Raw genomic sequence first — 13,518 nt, forward strand, 5'->3', positions numbered from 1 at the left:
TTAGTGACACCGAGGTTTGTGACCAGTCACTCATAGACGAGACTGGAATTGAAGTTGAGAGTAGCAGAGCAAAAACAGAATAAAATGATGGAAAGTCCAGGATGGAATGATGACAGTATTATGAGAAGAATGGATTACTGCTCACTATATAGCGGAGAAATTGAGTTACAGACACACACAACAAAAGGGCTACTGAACGTGTAAGCTTTCAGCCAGACGGCCTTCTTCTGAAATAGACGAACTGTGCACAGACTCACTCACACAAATGTAACTCTCACACACATAACCACAGTTTCTGGCAGCTGAAGCCAGGCTGTGAGCAACTGCCCTTGACAGGAGAAGCAGTCTGGATAGTGGGGGCGTAAGTAGGAGGCTTGGGTGGAGAGGGGGGGGGGGGGGTAAGAGCAGGGTATGGTTGGAGGATATTAAAGTGCTGTTTGTGGGAGCATACAGGGATTAGATGGAGAGGAGGTAGGGCAGCTAAATGCAATCTGCAGGTTAGATGGAGCGTGAGGGGGACAAAAAAAGAGAGAAGTAAAAACTGTGGATGTGCTTGTGGAGTACAAGGCTGTGCAGTGGGAACAGGGAAGGGGATAGGTGGCAGAAGAACAATGACTAATGAAGGTTGAAGCCAGGTGGTTTACGGGAACATAGGATATATTACAATTCAGAAAAGCTGATATTGATAGAAAGGATCCAGATGGCAAAAGGTGTGAAGAAGTCATTAAAACAAAGTAATAGTTGAGCAGTGTGCTTAGCAACTGTCGTTCAGCTGTTTCTTGGCTACAGTTTGTCAGTGACCTTTCGTGCAGACTAACAGCTTATTGGTCGCCATGCCCACATAGAACAAAGCACTGCAGTTGCAATTTGGCTTGTAAATCACGTGATTCATTTCACATGTAGCCGTGCCTTTGATGGGACAGGTGATGACTGTAACTGACTGACTGGACTGGAGTAGGTGATGGTGGGAGGATGAGTGGGACAGGTCTTGCATCTAAATCTATTACAGGAATATGACCCATGAGACTAGGAGTTGTGTAGGGATGGATGACATTCTTCATTTGAATGACTGCTTTGTAGCCTGTGCCATCTGAATTCTTCCTACCAATTCCAGCTTTTCTGTATTGCACAGGTGGGAACTCTTAGTCACTGAACTTTGTCTGCCCTACCCTGCCCATAGTCTTTTCACTTCGCTCCTTTCCTGGATGCACCCTGCCCCCTGCCTAACTTTTTGACTGTACTTGTCAGCCCTAGCCTCTTTCCACCTCTTCCCTGTTTGCTCCCACAAGCAGCACTTTATCGTCCCCAACTTGTACTCTGCTCTCCCTACTCCTCCTTGCCTCAGCTATCCCCATGACTCAGATTGCTTCTCCCATCATTCACAGTTGCTAACAGTCTGGCCTGAGCAGCAGCTGGTCTTTTGTGAGTGAGCTGCGTTTACTTTTGTGTGTGTGTGTGTGTGTGTGTGTGTGTGTGTGTGTGTGTGTGTGTGTGTGTGTGTGTGTGTATGTATTCTGTACTTCAGAAGAAGGCTTTCTGGCCGATAGCTGACTTGTTTATTAATATTTTTGTTATGCCTGCCTGTGACTCAACATCTCTGGTATACCTGTGTTTATCTGTGGCTACAGGACAGTGACCAGTCAAGTATTTACCAAGGAAAATCACGAAACAAACGTGTGTTTTGAGAAGTTACTGTATTGAGACATCCATAACGCCATCTTCAGGTCCTATGAGATGTATCAATATATCTGATTGTTCATACATGGGTGAAAATACACAATTTACATAGGCATGAGTCATTTCTTTATCTGGATTAACCCAAAATGCAAAGCTCTGCAAACTTGGAATGGGCAGTTACTTCAACAATCATCAGAATTCTCAATGCCTAGGTGCAAGTGGCAACAAGCACAACATGTTTCTATATGTTCAAGCATGACTCATCAGCAGTGCTTCCAAGTCCCCTTCATTTCCAGATCTGAACTGTGTGTCAGGTGTGGCAGTTCCCTGTACATATTTGGATTATTTTTAATCTGCAGATTATTTAAATTAAGCCACAGAAGAATGATCAATATACAGCATTTCCAAGGATTTTGATAGACAAGTGGTGGCGTGTCACAAAACTAAATGTGATGTCCAAAAAATTATTTCATTTTTGAATTCAGCACCCACGAGTTAGTATGGAACACCATTCATTTTCTTTGTACAAAAATGTTGCCAATTGGTACTACGTAAGATACTGAACGTATTACTGAATTTTATCTCGTATCATATACTTACCTTATGCTTTATATATGTGGAGAGAGAGAGAGAGAGAGAGAGAGAGAGAGAGAGAGAGAGACCTGTCTGTCCATATTGTTACGTGCTTCTGCTTTGTCTATTACACACAAGAATTATTATATTTATTAAAATGTCATAAATCTTTGAAAGTTACAGCTGTAATGATACTTACCTCTCAGGGTTCAGTGGTTGCTTCGATAGAGAAAAGTTGTCTCATAGTTGAGATTTTGAGAAAAAAACTAGGTCATGCACATTGTAAATTTTTATTGCAAGAAGTTTGATGTAAATACGTTTAATTGACAGCATATCCAAATTTTCATGAAATCACAACATTTACGTCATTCATCGTCACTGGAGTTGCCAGTTTATATTCCGTGTGTGTGTGTGTGTGTGTGTGTGTGTGTGTGTGTGTGTGTGTGTGTGTGGTGTCTCTCCTCTCTCTCTCTTTTCTGCTTTGGATTGTTGATAAAAACTCGCTTGCCTTCTAGCAAAGTCTACACTTTCTGAGTCTTTAGTATCATCTATGGACTATTTGAATTTCACTGCCATGGTGTATTCTATAGGAAACTTCTGAGTGTGAAGTTATTTTATTTTCTGTTGATAATTGGACTTATTTCTGTGAATGTTATTCTTTAACCTACTCAGCTAGTTATCTACATTTTCATCACATCAATTCTGTGTCCAAGTTGGTGCCTCCCATAGTTGCATCCATATCCAAGAGAATGGAGTCCCGCAAGGCTCTGTATTGAGTGTGTGTCTATTTTTAGTGGCCATTAACAGTCTAGCAGCCGCTGTCGGTTCCTCCGTGTCACCTTCTCTATTTGCAGATGACTTCTGCTGCTGCTCCAGTACTGGTGTTGCTGAGCATCACCTACAGGGAGCCATCCACAAGGTGCAGTCATGGGCTCTAGCCTACGGCCTCCAGTTTTCAGCCACAAAGTCGTGTGTCATGCACTTCTGGACTTTACCTTCATGATATCGATTCTTTTGACCGGTTTGTAATGCTCGATTGACTTGGCTTCCTCATCTTTGTCAGCTTAACCAGAAGTGCTGGCAACACCTCAGTGCCGTCCGTTGCCTGAGCAACACCAATTGGGGTGCAGATCGCTCTACACTGCTGCAGCTCTGCGCTGCTGCAGTTGAATCCCAAATTTACTATCATAGTGTGTTTTATGGTTTGGCGGTGCCCTCAGCATTGCATTTACTCGCCCTGTGCACCACTGCGGGGTTTGACTACCGACAGTCCATTTCTTGCATCGGCAGCCCAGGTCGGGGCCAACGACTGCGGTTTGCGTGCGATCCCTTCTCTCCAGAAAGGAGTCCTTCACTTTACCACGTATATGTGCTGTCCGTTCACGTACGCCTCCATGGTGTGCGCCTCGGCCCCAACTTCATCTGGCCCTTTCACGTGGCCCTAAGGACTCCATTAACCGCGCGGCTCTCCGCTGTCACTTGCTCTCAATTCTTGACGTGTTGCGGGGCTCTGAAATGGTTTACACCGACGGCTCTATGGCTGATGGTGACATAGGCTTTGCGTATGTTCATTGAGGACATATTGAACAGCACTCCTTGTCTAATGGCTGCAGTGTTTCACTGCAGAGCTGGCGGCCATATCTCGTGCTCTTGAGAACATCCGCTCATGCCCTGGCGCGTCATTTCTGCTGTGTGCTGTCTCATTGAGCAGCCTACAAGCTATCAACCAGTGCTACCCTCGCCATCTGCTGGTAGCGTCCATCCAGTAGTCAATCTATGCCCTGGAATGGTCCCGTCATTCAGTGGTGTTTGTGTGGTCCCTGGACACATTGGAATCCCAGACAATGAACTTGGCGACAGGCTGGCCAAACAGGCGACGTGGAAACCGCTTCTGGAGATGGGCATCTCTGAAGCTGACCTGCGTTCTGTCTTATGCCACAGGGTTTTCAGGCTTTGGGAGACAGAATGGCATAACAGTACGCACAACAAGTTGCGTATAATTAACGAGAAGACAAATGTGTGGAAGTCTTCCATGCGGTCCTCTCTCACAGGGAATCAGTTGTCCTGTGCTGGCTCTGCATTGGCCATACATAGCTAACGCATGGTTACCTACTCCATCATGAGGACTCACCTCTGTGTCGCTGTCACTCCCAAATGACAGTTGTCCACCTCTTGCTGTGCTGCCCACTTATAGCCGCTCTTCGGCGGACTTTCACCTTTCCCAGGTCCCTACATTCAGTGTTGGGTGACGATGCCTCAGCAGCAGCTTTAGTTTCGTGTTTTATCTGTGACAGTGGGTTTTATACTTCTGTGTAGGTTTTAGTGCATGTCCTTTGTCCCTCTGTGTCCTCCACCCTAGTGCTTTTAGGGTGGAAGTTTTAATGTGTTGTAGAGTGGTTGCCTTCTCCTTTTTATCCTCATGGTTGGCCAGCCACTGTAATCTGCTTTCTTGTTATAATCTCTTCTGATTCTAGTATCTCTGTTTTTTTTCTTGTCCTCTTTTGTACCTTTTAGGGTTCATTGCCTTTCCTTAGTTCTTGTGGTTTTTCCTTTCTTTCCTTTTTGTGTTATATGTTTTGTCTGTTTTATTCTCATACCTGTGGCATTGTTTTATTAGGAACAAGGGACGGATGACCTCGTAGATTGGTCCCTTCCCCCCTCTTAAACCAACCAACCAGCCATGACATCAAATAGTCCTTATTATTTTCATTCGACACTAGTTCCATCAATTAGTTGGGCCCATATATATCACATTTCTACCACACTTTCGTAGTGGCAGCAAAATCCACATCATTCGGTAGAAAACTGGTCTATTCTCATATATTATTGCTCAAAACTCCCCATCCATTTGCTGATAAGGAAACATCCTACCACAGCTATTTTGAAATTCCTATTTTGTACACTGCAGTACTAGGTCAAGTTTGCTAAAATATTCAGGGTTGTTAATGTCTCCTCCAAATATTGAAAATGTGGAGAAGTTTCATTCTTTGCGTTACAGAGCTTCTCTCAGATGCAGGTAATGAACATTCTCAATGTCGTCCCCCCCAGGGGGCTCGCCACTCTTTGGCTAGTTCGTTCTTGTCTACCACGAGGCCCCAGCCTTTGCAGCATTTTTTCCTTTCCATGCTGCATGTCTATCGTCTTACTATTCTTTTTCCCCTCCCTTGGGGAACATGTCTGGGGTATTCTTGGGAATGTTCTGCATTATGTCGGTGACATGCGAATAGTCTCACCTTTGTTGTTGTTGTTGTTGTTGTTGTTTTTGTTGTTGTTTTCCCCCTTTCTCCTCTCATTCCTCTTTTTTCTTCTTCCTCCCTGTGCAGTCCTGAAGAACAGCACATGCATCTAATGCATAACAGGTGACTGGGTAACACACAATTCCCAGCCCTGAGTCAACAGCTAGGGCTCACACACATCCTCTGGTATAGGCCAGGCCCAGAGAAGGGTGATTGCCTGAGCTGTATCCTTCCCAAACTGCCAATTGGTCCCTCCATGAGGTGTTTGGGAGGAGTGACCTGAGGTTTGAACAATCACCTAAGACAGGTGCACCCTCTTGTGAAAGGGGCCCCCAGTTGGAAGGAGCATGCAGTCAGAGATGCTGGCAATCATGGGGGATTTCCTCACGATGAGTCAATCATCTTCCCACACCACTAATACAAGGTGTAAACGCAATGAGGCAAATGATTCAAAGACCCTCCCCACTGCACCACGGTTCCTCGTGGTCTCATGTACTGAAGATGGTCAGTCCTTCACCATGATAAATCAGTTTATTATTCAGAAAGGTGTAGATGCAATTGCTGGCCCTGTGAAATCTTGCTCTCGTTTGCGGAATGGCGCTTTCTTTTGGAGACCATTTCTGATTCTCATACGCAACTACTGCTTGCTGCCTCGTTTCTCCACAGTTACCCTGTTTGTGTCGAGGCCCACTGAACTTTGAATTCTTCCCGTGGTGTTATTTACACTAGGCTGCTTTACGGTGTCACTGAGGCCGAAATCTAATCTTACCTCTCTGGTCAGGGTGCCATTGCCATTCATCTTGTAATGAAAAAGGTAGATTCCTCCTTAGTGCCTACCCGCACTCTTGTTCTCACCTTTGATAGAGTGGTGCTTCTGTCCATGCTCAAAGCAGTCTATGAAATTATCACTGTCTGGCCGTACATTCTGAACCTGATGCGCTGTTACCAGTGTCATCGTTTTAACTACTCTAGAATGTCTTGTCGACACCCAGCCAAATTTGCACCTGTGGTAGGGAGGCGCATGAAGGCGATTGTCCACCACCTTCTCCCCGCTGTATCAACTGCAATGACGACCATGCCACCTCCTCTCTGGATTGTCCAGTGTATCTTGATGAGCAGGCTGTAGAAGAGATCCGAGTAAAGGAAAAGGTGCCTTATCCAGTTGCTCGCAAGTTATTGGCTAGTTGCAAACCCTGTGTTCTCCCATCTGGTACCTATTGTTCTGTTGTTGATGCCCCTCGCTCCATGAAGTACATGGCCATGCAACCTGCAATTCAGCTCTGAGGTCATGAAATAGCCCAGTGTCAAGGTAGCATCACCATCCCCCTGTCCAGCTGTGCAAAAAGCCATCAAACTCTTGCCTCAAGGGGCGAAGTCACCAGCTACACAACCAGTAGGCAGGAAAGGACAGGAGTAGTACTCCTGTGAAGACTTCCCTGTCCCTCCAGCCAAACAACACCATAGTCTTCATCTAACTGGAAAGGCTTGAAGAAGTCCTCCAAAGGCAGTCTGTCTTCTCCTTTGACACCTTGAAGATTCTCTGATGGTGTCTGCACTTGATACCTTCGCCCGGCCAGCCTCCGTGTCACTGCTGCGCATCAACAACTGTTTTTTGTCGGACTCCACGGACCGACCACACAAGCAAGCCGATGCTTTTGTGGATCCAATGGAGCAGGGTCCTCCTGCTTCTGTGCCCTGTAGTAGCTCCTCTTCCCCAGCTGTCATTCGGCAGCTTCTTGTGTCACAGCATGCCCTTGTACTCTGCCTTCAGGAAACGAAATTGCGCCCTCATGATCGCTTTGAGCTTTCACATTTCTTACAGATTAATTTTGGCCTTCCCCCTGAGGTTGGCATTTCCTCTCATGGGGGCATCATGCTGCTCATATGGGATGACATTCATAGTCAACCCATCTCTCTTACTACCAATCTTCAAGCTATGGTAGTTCACCTTTTCCTTCCCCACCTGACTTTATCCCTCTGTACTATATATGTCTCTCCATCATTTTGCTGTCACCAGGGCAGACTTCCTTCAACTTATTGGGCAGCTGCCTCCCCCCATTTTTGCTACTTGTATTAACTGCGAGTTTTTAAGAGGGGCAGGATGTCAAACCGGCCGAGTGGGAGCAGGAGAGGCACCACAGGATATTTTAATTTCCACTGTTCTGAATATAGTTTGATGGCATCCATTACAAAATATTACATGTTTGAATTCCACAGAGCGAAATACAGTGACGTGCAATAGAAGAATGGTTTGAGAAGAGGCGTGGCACTGCACTTTCGCACACTTGGTATCAAATAACATTTTGTACATTTCCTCGAACACACGTTTTATGTATCAGACTCTACAGAAAGATGTGTGCTACAAAATGAACATATTTGTGAAAAATAGATTTTTTAATTTCTGGCGTCCTACGTCAAAAGCACCAGGGGTTGGGGATGGTGCGGCACCACTATCTAGTATTGCCCCCGTTTGGATATATCATAGATCCTGGGCTGATTGCTCTCACGTCACATGAAAACAAAACGGATTTCTGTGGCCCGGAGCTGTGAAGTGGATTAAAATACATTCACATAATTACGGAAAGCTAATATGTGTTATTAGTTTCAAATGTTATTTTATTTCCACCTTTCTGACAGTCAAGCGTTAATCGCCTTGCAGAAAAATGAAATTATTTTTGCTGGTTTGCCGAAGAAATTTGGCTTTTACTAATCTTCTCCACTGAATCGAAGTGTTTAATTCCACACGATTGGCTAGTTTCAATTGTTCGGTGCATTTCAAGTGGACATATCCATTTTGTGGCACGTATGGCCCATCCCTGCCACAGGTGACAAATTTGGCTGGGTGTCGGCAAGAGATTCTACAGTAGTTAAAACAATGACACTGGTAGCCATGCATCAGGTTCGGAATGTACGGCTGGACAGTGATAATTTCACAGCCTGCTTGAGCATGGAATGACGCACCACTCTATCAAAGGTGAGAACAAGAGTGCGGGTAGGTACTAAGGAGGAATCTACCTTTTTCATTACAAGATGAATGGCAATGGCACCCTGACCAGAGAGGTAAGATTAGATTTCGGCCTCAGTGAGACTGTAAAGCAGCCTAGTGTAAATAAAGAATCAAACATGAGATAAAACATTACTGTACTCAAAGAAAACTTACATACGAATGTGCACAGAAGCCGAATTACGCCTTTTAGTATGGATCACGAAATTCCGATTCTCTTGGAGTATCCTCTGATGTCTTGTTTCTTTTATGACGTAATGTAAGATCTTTTAATGTTTTACTCATATGAGCATACGGGCTTCCTGCAGCATCGTAGCTGTGCAAGTGCGGTGATGCGTGTTACCTGGCTCTCTCTGGCAACTGCTGAAGCGAACCTATTTCTAACAGGTCACAGGAAAATATTGCGAAAGGTTGTTTGAAAAGTGTTACTTTCAAAGTAAAATTCCTTTAATGCAAGCTGAACTATGTGTGAGAATGTCCAATGAATTTCTTAAATCACAGAGCATTTGCCTCTCATTTAAAAAATCAACTCTTTCAGGATGACCATTTAGAAAAATTTTGAGCTCAGAAGATCAGACATTTATGTTGTTGGTGGTGTTGTTGTGGTCTTCAGTCCTGAGACTGGTTTGATGCAGCTCTCCATGCTACTCTATCCTGTGCAAGCTGCTTCATCTCCCAGTACGTACTGCAGCCTACATCCTTCTGAATCTGCTTAGTGTATTCATCTCTTGGTCTCCTTCTACGATTTTCACCCTCCACGCTGCCCTCCAATACTAAATTGGTGATCCCTTGATGCCTCAGAACATGTCCTACCAACCGATCCCTTCTTGTCAAGTTGTGCCACAAACTCCTCTTCTCCCCAATTCTATTCAATACCTCCTCATTAGTTATGTGATCTACCCATCTAATCTTCAGCATTCTTTTGTAGCACCACATTTCGAAAGCTTCTATTCTCTTCTTGTCTAAACTATGTATCATCCATGTTTCACTTCCATACACAACTACACTCCACATAAATACCCTCAGAAACAACTTCCTGACACTTAAACCTATACTCGATGTTAACAAATTTATCTTCTTCAGAAACGGTTTCCTTGCCATTGCCAGCCTACATTTTATATCCTCTCTACTTCGACCATCATCAGTTATTTTGCTCCCCAAATAGCAAAACTCCTTTACTACTTCAAGTGTCTCATTTCCTAATCTAATTCCCTCAGCATCACCCTGCTTAATTCGACTACATTCCATTATCCTCGTTTTGCTTTTGTTGATGTTCATCTTATATCCTCCTTTCAAGACACTATCCATTCCGTTCAACTGCTCTTCCAAGTCCTTTGCTGTCTCTGACAGAATTACAATTTCATCAGCAAACCTCAAAGCTTTTATTTCTTCTCCATGGATTTTAATACCTACTCCGAATTTTTCTTTTGTTTCCTTTACTGCTTGCTCAATATACAGATTGAATAACATCGGGGAGAGACTACAACCCTGTCCCACTCCCTTCCCAACCACTGCTTCCCTTTCATGTCCCTCAACTCCCATCTGCTTTCTGTACAAATTGTAAATAGCTTTTCGCTCTCTGTATTTTATCCCTGCCACCTTCAGAATTTGAAAGATAGTATTCCAGTCAACATTGTCAAAAGCTTTCTCTAAGTCTACAAATGCTAGAAACTTAGGTTTACCTTTCTTTAATCTAGCTTCTAAGATAAGTCGTAGGGTCAGTATTGCCTTACGTGTTCCAATAGTTCTACGGAATCCAAACTGATCTTCCCCGAGGTTGGCTTCTACCAGTTTTTCCATTTGTCTGTGAAGAATTCGTGTTATTATTTTGCAGCCGTGAGTGTTTAAACTGATAGTTCGGTAATTTTCACGTCTGTCAACACCTGCTTTCTTTGGGATTGGAATTATTATATTCTTCTTGAAGTTTGAGGGTATTTCGCCTGTCTCATACATTTTTCTTCACACACCCTCTTCCATTTCCATAATATTGCCCTCAAGTACCTCACCCTTGTATAGATAGCTATTCAAAGGATTGATAAGTTTTACAGTTCCGAGGAAAAGAATACTGTCATTTGAAAGTGTATTTTCACCCTGGAGAAAGTGTGTTTTTATCCGGGAATAATCAAGGAATTTTTTTTCCTTGTCCATGTATACACACTGGTTATGCTAGATGGCAACGCTTATGAGGAGAATGAAGTGTGAAGAGAGACAAAAAGTGGGAGTTGAGCAGCCATTTAGGATGGATGTTATCTGACTTCAACAGTGCTCTTACAAAAAGATTGCAGGTAACCACAGAAGGAAAGCATGACAATGACACGAAGAGCATTTGGAAGCAGGACGACACACTGCTCTACCATACCGAACAGTTGCTCGGTGGGTAAGTGCACTCAGGTGTGGCAGTGATGCAATGGCCAACATGCACCTATCCGTGTGGCCTCTGTGCATGCGGTCTGTGCTTGTACCAGATTGTCCAACACTTGGAAAACAACAGAAGATGGATGCTGCAGTAATTACAATGCCATGCTAGTGTTGAGAAGGCAGCAATCTACAGGATTTTACACGACATGCTACACACGTGTAAAGAGATTGTCTTGTGTACTAACTGAGGTAGAAAAATGGACTGTTACAAAACTTGTCATGTGCATCTAGCATATTAGGAGAGAGGAGGAGACAGACAGACAGACAGAGAGAGAGAGAGAGAGAGAGAGAGAGAGAGAATGGCGTCATCCAGATTCACCTTGCAGGCAGAAATTTAATTGCATTCCCTCTCCTGTCAAGTTAATGGTCATCATTGTTTCACATTAGAGGAGTGGGTTTGTGCCATTTCATCCCACACAGACAAACTAATGCACTATACTACTGTCAAATCACAACGAGCTATTCGGGAGAAACATGCTGAAGGTCTACATGATACATTAATTTTTCAGGTCAACATGAGAAGCCACAGGGCAACGTGTTTTCAGATGAAGATAGAAAGTACTAGAGCATCCACTATATTCGCCAGACTTATCACCTTGCGATTACAACCTCATACCAAAACTGAAGATGCTTTCGAATACATGAAGACATTACCTTAGTAGTGACACATGACGTAAAATGATTCATTCATGGTGCCGCCACAGGTATTTGGCGTCTTCCAGAATGTTGGCACTGTGTGGTGTATTCATTAGGAGACTATTTTGAGGTACTTTAAGATGTCACAGGTCCTTGTTTCTGCCTTGTGGTACTGTGTACTGTTCAATTGAGAGTAAAGCACATTTGAAATGACAAAATTCGTTTAGTCTTTTTTATTGTGCTATTCTTCATGGTCACGTTAAATCTGGGGGAGCTTGTAGGCTGTGATGGTGGCTGTCTTTTTTTTTTATGAACCATCTTCATTATCTCACACATGTAAATACCATGTGGTCACGCTGTTTTCTGTGTGGCTTACTGTGTCCCACCTCCTTCCGCTTTTTGGGCTGATCATTAGAGAACTCTTCTATTATGCTGAACCAAATAGCTGTTTTATCTCGCAGGTTCACTTCTTGTGCCATGCAAGATAACTTCCTCTCTCTCACTATCCAGAGACGTTGATGATGATTATTCGTTTATTTCGTGAACAGTTGACTTGTGTATCCTAATTACGTTTACCAGCAATCACATCTTATGTTAGGTGCAAATGGTTTACTTAGTGATGAAAAATAAAGTACTCACTGGATTATCAAAACTGCAGCTTAACAAGTAATGAATGGTATATTATTTGTACAACTTACTGTTCGTTCCAAAGTTGCTGGTACTGCTTCTCAGCCTGCAATTTAACAAAAATACATAATTGATTTATTGAATTCTCCAAACAAGGTGCTTTGGAGTAATTCTGTCTACTGATGCAGCTCAAGTCTGCGTTGACTGTTTGCCAAAATTTGTGCTACACTGAAGCCGTTTCTATCTTCGTGACCTGAGACTTTTTAAAGAATCGGTCACATGCTTGGAACTGTTTTGTTTGTAAGTGTGTAAGTGATAGTTTCAACAGAATATGGCTGCAGTTAGTAATTTTTGAATCCATCCCCAACAATAAAAGAATTAATCACCTTAGAATCATTGCAACACAAGTTCCTTAAATAAGGCTTACTGGAAAAAAATTCACAATCGTGAGTTTTATGAGAGATAGCTTTGCAAGTGCTGATTGTGTCCTCATCTTGAATAAAGTCTCTTCTAGCAAGAACATGAAGTCAAATTTTAAAAGAATTATGCATTACCTAGTCCACTGGGCCTTTAATATGTTCATGGCTGGAGCATTAAAATAAGTCAAACCTATCCACACCTATCAATTAACTTATGACTAAGTCAGGGCAGTCTTTGATGGAGGCATTCTTTATCATCTATTTCTAAGTACATTTTTACGCACTTAGTTGGCATTACTATAGTGCAGAGTCTGACACACAAACAAACACAAACATACACACAAAATTCTAGCTTTCGCAACCGATGGCTGCTTCATCAGGAAAGAGGGAAGGAGAGGGAAAAGGATGTGGGTTTTAAGGGAGAGGGTAAGGAGTCATTCCAATCCCGGGAGCCGAAAGACTTACCTTAGGGGGATAAAAGGACAGGTATACACTCGCATACACACACATACCCATCCGCACATACACAGACACAAGCAGACATTTGTAAAGGCTCCCGGGATTGGAATGACTCCTTACCCTCTCCCTTAAAACCCACATCCTTTCGTCTTTCCCTCTCCTTCCCTCTTTCTTGATGAAGCAACCGTTTGTTGCGAAAGCTTGAATTTTGTGGGTATGTTTGTGTTTGTGTGTCTATCGACCTGCCAGCACTTTCATTTGGTAAGTCACATCATCTTTGTTTTTAGATATATTTTTCCTACGTGGAATGTTTCCCTTTATTATAACCATATATATATATATATATATATATATATATATATATATCTAAAAAGAAAGATGATGAAACTTACCAAACAAAAGCGCTGGCAGGTCGATAGACACACAAACAAACACAAACATACACACAAAATTCTAGCTTTCGCAACCA

General features: G+C 43.2%; 1 protein-coding gene across 3 annotated transcripts in view; it reads left to right on the plus strand.

The window, feature by feature from the left end:
- The window catches only part of LOC126416219 (protein Spindly-like), a 122,482-nt gene that overhangs the window by 55,856 nt on the left and 53,108 nt on the right, over positions 1–13,518 (plus strand). The gene's annotated exons all lie outside the window — the stretch shown is intronic.

The sequence above is a fragment of the Schistocerca serialis genome, chromosome 8 (assembly GCF_023864345.2).
Source record: "Schistocerca serialis cubense isolate TAMUIC-IGC-003099 chromosome 8, iqSchSeri2.2, whole genome shotgun sequence".
Lineage (NCBI taxonomy): Eukaryota > Metazoa > Arthropoda > Insecta > Orthoptera > Acrididae > Schistocerca > Schistocerca serialis.